At 32.6% G+C, this 9,176-nt stretch overlaps 1 long non-coding RNA gene across 1 annotated transcript; it reads left to right on the top strand.

Annotated features, from left to right (window-relative positions):
- Positions 1 to 1,144: 1,144 nt before the first annotated feature.
- On the top strand, positions 1,145 to 1,477 carry LOC142229106 (uncharacterized). The gene is made up of 2 exons (XR_012720334.1): positions 1,145 to 1,219; positions 1,282 to 1,477. It is a non-coding gene; the product is annotated as an uncharacterized LOC142229106 (long non-coding RNA).
- Positions 1,478 to 9,176: the final 7,699 nt, after the last annotated feature.

The following is a 9,176-nucleotide window of genomic DNA, read 5'->3' as shown; positions in this document are numbered from 1 at the left end:
CTCGTTTCAATAAAAAAATCCTAAACTGTAAGCTGTTAGGAATAGTTCATTAACTAGAATAAGGCATGGAATTTTACTCATACTATTTTCTTCGCTGGGTATAAGAATTTACTACTGAAAAAGAAAATTTTATTCACCGATAACAAAGCATTCGTAAAAATAAACAAAAACCGAACTAAAACCAAGTTTCTTCAAAATTAGTAAAATTTCTTATAAAATGATAATTGCGACTTCCTTTATAATAGAAAGTTTTTCATACATACGAACAACACTTGGCATAGAAAAATATTTTAGTTCATTCGTACTAAGAAGTATGCAATCCTTTCAAAACTTAAGGAAACACACTTGTTAGAATATAGGAAATTTTCCTAAATTTCTATTGTCTACCTGTAATCGATACCTGTCATCGTAATCGATGTGTTTGCGCGTGGGTGTAATCGATATATTTGCGCGTCGGTTGTTTTTTTAGTTGGAATCGCGTTGTTTTGGTATACGGAGAGATTGTTAAAAAATAATATGGTAAAATAATATAATAAATAACAAATAAAATATATAAAATATTTGTTATTTTAAATTAGTGAGAAAAATTTTCGTTTTTTTTTATAAATCTATCAATGTTCGTGATACACTCAAAAAAAAGTGAACTCTCTATTTCACTAAAGCCAATTTAACTTTATTTTAGTTCATGGAATTATTATGTTTGGAGAAAGTTTCCTTTACTCTAATAATTTTTTCTGTTCGTTAGTTAAATTAACTAAAACCGAGGAAAAAAATATACTCAACTGAAGCATAAAGATTAACTAAATTCGTGTCTTCCACAAAATAGTTCAGAATTTCTTTAAATTTGTAAATTTTACCAAAAGTGCGTCCATCATGAACTTCGTATGTCACTAAAGACATTCTTGCAATTTTGAACTCCAAGTTTTTCCTTCAAACTACAAAATTCTCTTTAACAAGTGAAAAAACTTAGTTATGTCTAATAAATTTTCTTGAATTTGTCGAAAAACATTTACTTATTTTTATGACATCGGCGTGATGCCAACGCTTGTAATACTGTTTAGTTAAAATTTTCTACAAATATTCAAAATTTTCTAAAATTAACCGAAAGTTTTCTTCCTGGTGGGTTCACTGTTTTTTCAGTGTAGTGTATAAAGAAAGAAAACACCAGCAGAATAACAACCCTTTCATTTGTCTTCATTTTGGAATCTTCAATTATCAGGTAATATTCAGTGACGCTAACCTTTTGCAACAAAAATGTTTTATGATTTTTTATATTTGTAGGTATTGAAATTGTAAAAGGAGGACAAAATCGTTAGGCAGCAACTTATTAAAAGTGAAAAGTACAAGAAGAAGAAAAAGTGCGTTTTACAGTTGATAATATCACACGGAAATTGGAAATAGTGGAATAATAAACTAATATTTCAAAGAGATTCGATGCTGTTGATTCTTAATAAATATATTCAATATATTAATAAAACATGTCTTTTATTGAAGATAAAATTGCTTATAGAAATAAATAAAATTGTATTTAAAAACGAAGGTAAGCAGTTCTAATTATGAAGTAAAAGTTTTACCACAAATGTGTAAGATTTGTCGAAATGAATGAAAAAATTTCAATAAAATCATTCCATATATAAATTCAAATTAGTTAAATTTTTTCATTCTGTAGTATAGTGGTATATAAATATAGGAAAATGTTAACTAATATATGGAATGCACTATTCCTAATTTCTACGAAAATCACATCGTTCAAACAAATAAAAATGTCTTTGGCGCTATACGAAGTTCAACTTTCTTCGCAATGAGTTCATTTTAACTTAAAGAAGGGGTCACTTTTTTCTGGGTGTACGTAACTCGATAATAATTGAATAATTTATTTAACATTATAAAATAATATAGTATAAATTTTTCATATGAAAATAAATATTTTCAATTTAAATTCTAAACATTTAATGAATTCTTTAATTATAAGCAAATAAAATGACAACGAATTCATAAATGACAATCTGATAAACAAAAATTTTTGCATATTAAGCTTTAAATTTTATTTTCCCTTTAGAACAATCGCATTCCAATTTTAGCACTTCGAGTTGCCATCTATGTTTCTATGAATAAATTAATATTTTTCCGAAGGACTATTGCATTGTATGAGATTTCATCTAATGTTCATACACTCAACACCATGAGGTGAAAATTGTTATGTGTTGACCCACATAAAAGCAGACGTCTGTGTATAGTCTATAAAAACAAAACTAATGGACTTTAATTAAGCCATGCCTAGAGGCTTTTAAAGAATGACATTTGAAACTTACCCATTTTTGCAAAATCTTCAGGCTGAAATGAAAGGAGCCTTAATCTCGACAGAGTTAAAAGTCGAATAACACAATCAGGTCATCTCAATCAAACGTATATGTGATTTCGTTGTGGTATAAAACTCTATAACATTCGACTTCAAAACAGACAAGAATATTAAAAAGTGCAGTTCAAATTCGTTTATTTATTAAGGTGGTGCGTTATAGAAAATTCGAACTTCTTTCATGGCGTTAAAAATTCATTTATGTTAAATACACCGAGTTGGACAGAATTATTTAGAGGAAAGGATTGACTTCGTAAATTTGTATTTTTCATTAAGTATTTTTCGTAAATTCTTCATTAAACCAATAATAATTGTATAATAAATTAACTTCCCAGTAAAAAAAAATTGGAAGTTCTTCCAAAGGAACAACTTTAAAAGCACTTCCAGAAGATGCACTCCCAATGATGTTCTTTATTTTAACTACCCAGGAAGTTCTTTTAGTTCAATTTTTATACCCACCACCATAGAATGGTGACGGGGGTATAATAAGTTTGTCATTCCGTTTGTAACACATCGAAATATCGATTTCCGACTATATAAAGTATATATATTCTTGATCAGGGAGAAATTCTAAGACGATGTAACGATGTCCGTCTGTCTGTCTGTTGTAATCACGCTACAGTCTTCACTAAAGAAGCAATCGTGCTGAAATTTTGCGCAAACTCGTCTTTTGTCTGCAGGCAGGTCAAGTTCGAAGATGGGCTATATCGGTCCAGGTTTTGATATAGTCCCCATATAAACCGACCTCCCGATTTGGGGTCTTGGGCTTATAGAAATCGTAGTTTTTATCCAATTTGCCTGAAATTTGAAATCTAAAGGTATTTTATGACCATAAAGAGGTGTGCCAAAAATGGTGAGTATCGGTCCATGTTTTGGTATAGCCCCCATATAGACCAATCTCCCGATTTAATTTCTTGGGCTTATAGAAACCGCTGTTTTGATTCAATTTACCTGAAATTGGAAATCTAGAGGTATTGTAGGACCACAAATACGTGTGCCAAAAATGGTGAGTATCGGTTCATGTTTTGGTATAGCCCCCATATAGACCGATCTCCAGATTTTACTTCTTGGGCTTATAGAAACCGCAGTTTTTATTCAATTTATCTGAAATTGGAAATCTAGAGGTATTGTAGGACCACAAATACGTGTGCCAAAATATTTTGAGTATCGGTCCATATTTTGGTATAGCCCCCATATAGACCGATCTCCCGATTTTACTTCTTGGGCTTATATAAACCGCAGTTTTTATTCAATGTACCTGAAATTGGAAATCTAGAGGTATTTTATGACCATAAATACGTGTGCCAAAAATTGTGAGTATCGGTCCATATTTTGGTATAGCCCCCATATAGACCGATCTCCCGATTTTACTTCTTGGGCTTATAGCAACCGCAGTTTTTATTCAATTTACCTGAAATTGGAAAACTAGAGGTATTGTAGGATCATAAAGAGGTGTGCCGAAAATGGTGAGTATCGGTCATTATTTTGGTATAGCCCCCATATAGACCGATTCCCGATTTTACTTCTTGGGATTCTAGAATCCGAAGTTTTTATCCTATTTGCCTGAAATTGGAAATCTAGAAGTATTTTCGGGTCATAAAGAGGTGTGCCGAAAACGGTGAGTATCGGTCCATATTTTAGTATAGCCCCCAGAACGATCTCCCGATTTAACTCCTTGGGTTTCTAGAAACCGTAGTTTTTATCCGATTTGCCTGAAATTGTAAATATTCTGGTATTTTAGGCCCACAAAAATGTGTATCGGAATTAGTTTTTATCGGTCCATATAGACCGACTTCACTTCTTGAGGGTGTAGAATGTAATGTAAAATTTTAAAATTTCCAGATTTTACTTCTACAGATTTACGATTTCAAATCAAGACGTTATTTTATAATTTTCTTGCACATTTACAAGAGATGCTAATGATTCCTCTAAAACTCAAACAAAAATGGTTCTTATAAATCCAGAATCTGATATAGTCCTCATAGGTGAAATCATTAAATTTATCTTCGGGAAGTGTCCTCAAGTCCTCAAGCCCTCCTTAAATTTCAAAGGAAACCCTAATATTTGATTCATGGTGGTGGGTATTTAAGATTCGGCCCGGCCGAACTTACTGCTGTGTATACTTGTTTATAACTTGGTTTTCCATACTTTTAATGGATAATTTTAACTTTTTTTTTTTTCAAATAGGTCAAAACCAGAGTAAGAATTCATAAAATGGTTCAAATGATTTAAATTTTGTCGAAAAAAATGCTAAATCCAATCTGAAAAAAGTTGTGAATTTTTTAAAATATTTGAGGTCAAACGTTTCTGACAAGCTTTAGAATCCATTAAAAATTAAAAAAAAAATTATAAAAATTATTTATTTGGCAAAATATCACAGAATTTTTAAATTTACATCAAAAACATTGAATTCGGATCACTCCTAAAGAAGTGATGCAAATTCAGTACAACAGCTGTTGAAATGGAGGACTTCCATCCTATGGCAAGCCCATGTTAAATTCATCGCTTTTGCGTCAATTTGGCACCACTTCCGTATCCAAAAAGAACATTTTCATTACTTTTTTGGCGACGCTTTTTTTGCTGGGTTAGGTTAGGTTAGGTGGCAGCCCGATGTATCAGGCTCACTTAGACTATTCAGTCCATTGTGCTACCACATTGGTGAACTTCTCTCTTATCACTGAGTGCTGCCCGATTCCATGTTAAGCACAATGACAAGGGACCTCCTTTTTATAGCCGAGTCCGAACGGCGTTCCACATTGCAGTGAAACCACTTAGAGAAGCTTTGAAACCCTCAGAAATGTCACCAGCATTACTGATGTGGGATAATCCACCGCTGAAAAATTTTTGGTGTTCGGTCGAAGCAACAATCGAACCCACGACCTTGTGTATGCAAGGCGGGCATGCTAACCATTGCACCACGGTGGCTCCTTTGCTGGGTTACTTCACACTTCATAATTTTTATGAAAATTTCACGAAACATTCAGCGATAAAATTCCTTCGTAAAATTTACGGAAATGTTTCTTTGAAATTAAGAAGAAGTTTGATTGAAGTCGTAAAATTTCGATTTGTGACATAAAAATGAAGAACAGGAAGAAAAATTTTTGGTTAATTTTAGAAAATTTAGATTATTTTTAGAAAATTCTACCTAAATAGTATTATAAACGCTGAGACATCACGCCGATATCACAAAAATAGGTAAATATTTTTCGACAAATTCCAGAAAATGTATTAGACATAATTAATTTTTTCCACTTGTTAAAGAAAATTTTGTAGTTTGAAAGAAAAAATTGTAAGAATGTATTTAGTTTCATACGAAGTTCAAAATGGGCGCATTTGTACACCGAAAGAATTCTCTTCGTAAAAAGAACGAAAATTTTCATTAAAACTATGAAGCTTGTCATTGTTGTACAATCAAAAAAACTTTTCATTAATATTTCGAATATTTCGTACTTTTTAAGAAGAAAAGTTCTTCCAAATGTTTTCGTAGTTTGTAAGAAAAAAATTCGTACTTTTTATGAAAAATGTTCAAACTTTTTATGAAACAATTTCGTTCTTTTTATGAAAATATTTCGTACTTTTTACGAAAAAAAAGTTCTTCCAAATTTTTCGTAGTTTGTAAGAAAAAAATTCGAAATTTTTATGAAAAATTTTCGTATTTTTTATGAAACAATTTCGTTCTTTTTATGAAAATGTTTCGTACTTTTTATGACTTTCTTTTTTTTTTTGGAAATATTCGAAATTTTAGAAAAGAGAACTTTTAGAAAAGTGTATTTGGTTGTATTAAAAAGTTTGAAAACTGTCATCACTAATTTACATCTTAAGTTTTTAAATAATTTTTATGGCCTGTTCCCGTATATCGAACGAAAGCTTGCTTTCGTATTTTAAACGAAAGAAAATTGATTTTTGTTCTTCTATTTCGAAAGGTAAGTTATTTCGAATTTTGGTTGTTGAGTAATAAAAGAACGTATACAATGAGTGTCAATAAAAAAAGTAAAAACATTTGATTGAATTCTCATACCAAAAATTTGACAATACTCACTTTTGATAATTAGCGTATTCTCATACAAACGAAATGAACTTTCAAATATAGAAAGACCCAAATTAATTTGAATTCTAGTGACTTTCTTTCGAATGGGGCTTCGTTCGATATACAAGAAGAGGACATTAGTTTTATTGCTTCACTTTTATTCATAGCATGATATCACCCAAATGAGAAGTAGCATAGACACGCACAAAAAAATAAAATAAATGAATACACTCAAGCGTTTTATCAAAGACAATTTTATGTCGCGAACGGAAATTTTACAACTTTAATGAAACTTCTTCGATACTTCAAAGAAAATCCCAGCAAAATAAGAGCTTCCAAAGAAGTAGTTTGGATCCCCAATCTATGATCCGGAAGAAGTGCAAACTTGCATCATCGCCAATGAATTTTACATGGGCTTGTCATAGGACGGAAGTACTCTCTTTTTGGATACTTTCCATTATTTTAGAAGTTGTGCCCTGGAAGTTAATTTGAATGAAGAAATTTAAAAAGCGATTTTTTTTTCAACCAATTTATATTTTTTTTTTCAACCGTATTTTTTATTACACTATTATTTTCCTATTATCTAATTTTTTACAATTTGAATAACTTTTTCGCTCCGACCAGGGGTTGAACCTGGGTTTGATGACACCATAACAGAACGCCTTAGCACACTCAGCCACAAACGCCATTGAACATAAAGCGTCGAAAGGTCAATTCAAATGTTTGTGATATGGTCGTAATACGACACCAAGGAATAACATTCTAATTACTTCTCGAGATGTTCTTTATTAGTTTGAACGAAAAAATAAGAAAGGCTTGTTCAAATCTCACCAGCGGCAATTTTTTATACCCTCCATCATAGGATGGGGGTATATTAACTTTGTCATTCCGTTTGTAACACATCGAAATATTGCTCTAAGACCCCATAAAGTATATATATTCTGGTTCGTGGTGAAATTCTGAGTCGATCTAAGCATGACCGTCCGTCCGTCCGTCCGTCCGTCTGTTGAAATCACGCTAACTTCCGAACGAAACAAGCTATCGACTTGAAACTTGGCACAAGTAGTTGTTATCGATGTAGGTCGGACGGTATTGAAAATGGGCCATATCGGTCGATTTTTACGTATAGCCCCCATATAAACCGATCCTCAGATTTGGCTTGCGGAGCCTAAAAGAGAAGCAAATTTCATCCGATCCGGCTGAAAATTGGTACATGCTGTTGGTATATGGTCTCTAACAACCATGCAAAAATTGGTCCACATCGGTCCATAATTATATATAGCCCCCATATAAACCGATCCTCAGATTTGGCTTGCGGAGCCTACAAGAGAAGCAAATTTCATCCGATCCGGCTGAAAGTTGGTACATGGTGTTGGTATATGGTCTCTAACAATCGTGCAAAAATTGGTCCACATCGGTCCTTAATTATATATAGCCCCCATATAAACCGATCCCCAGATTTGGCTTACGGAGCCTCTAAGAGAAGCATATTTCATCCGATCCGGCTGAAATTTGGTACATGATGTTGGTATATGGTCTCTAACAACCATGCAAAAATTGGTCCACATCGGTCCATAATTATATATAGACCCCATATAAACCGATCTCCAGATTTGGCTTGCGAAGCCTCAAAGAGAAGCAAATTGCATCCGATCCGGCTGAAAGTTGGTACATGGTATTGGTATATGGTCTCTAACAACCGTACAAAAATTGGTCCACATCGGTCCATAATAATATATAGCGCCCATATAAACCGTTCCCCAGATTTGGCTTGCGAAGCCTCAAAGAGAAGCAAATTGCATCCGATCCGGCTGAAAATTGGTACATGGTATTGGTATATGGTCTCTAACAACCGTACAAAAATTTGTCCACATCGGTCCATAATAATATATAGCGCCCATATAAACCGATCCCCAGATTTGGGTTGCGGAGCCTCAAAGAGGAGCAAATTTCATCCGATCCGCCTGAAATTTGGTACATGATATTGGTATATGGCCTCTAACAACCATGGAAAAATTGGTCCACATCGGTCCTTAATTATATATAGCCCCCATATAAACCGATCCCCAGATTTGGCTTACGGAGCCTCTAAGAGAAGCATATTTCATCCAATCCGGTTGTAATTTGGAACATGGTGTTAGTATATGATCTTTAACAACCGTGCCAGAATTGGTCCATATCGGTCCGTAATTATATATAGCCCCCATATAAAACGTTCTCCAATTTTGACCTCCGGAGCCTCTTAGAGGAGCAAAATTCATCCGATCCGGTTCAAATTAGGAACGTGGTGTTAGTATATGGTCGCTAACAACCATACCAAAATTGGTTAAATCACGCAAAAATTGGTCCATTTCGGGTCATAATCATGGTTGCCACTAGAGCCAAAAATAATCTACCAAAATTTTATTTCTATAGAAAATTTTGTCAAAATTTTATTTCTATAGAAAATTTTGTTCAAATTTTATTCGGTTCATAATCATGGTTGCCACTCGAGCCAAAAATAATTTACCAAGATTTTATTTCTATAGAAAATTTTGTCAAAAGTTTATTTCTATAGAATATTTTGTTAAAATTTTATTTCTGTAGAAATTTTTGTCAAAATTTTCTTTCTATAGAAAATTTTGTCAAAATTTTTATTTCTATAGAAAATTTTGTGAAAATTTTATTTCTATAGAAAATTTTATTTCTGTAGAAAATTTTGTCAAAATTTTATGTCTACTTTGTCAAACTGAATTATATACGTATTGGATCTATCTTTGGTGTTAGGAAGTTTTAAGATACCTTGCCATCGGC

Source organism: Haematobia irritans, chromosome 3 (assembly GCF_050003625.1).
Source record: "Haematobia irritans isolate KBUSLIRL chromosome 3, ASM5000362v1, whole genome shotgun sequence".
NCBI classification, from domain to species: Eukaryota; Metazoa; Arthropoda; class Insecta; order Diptera; family Muscidae; genus Haematobia; species Haematobia irritans.
The sequence above is the reverse complement of the archived record's forward strand: the minus strand, read 5'-3'. Positions and strand labels throughout refer to the sequence as shown.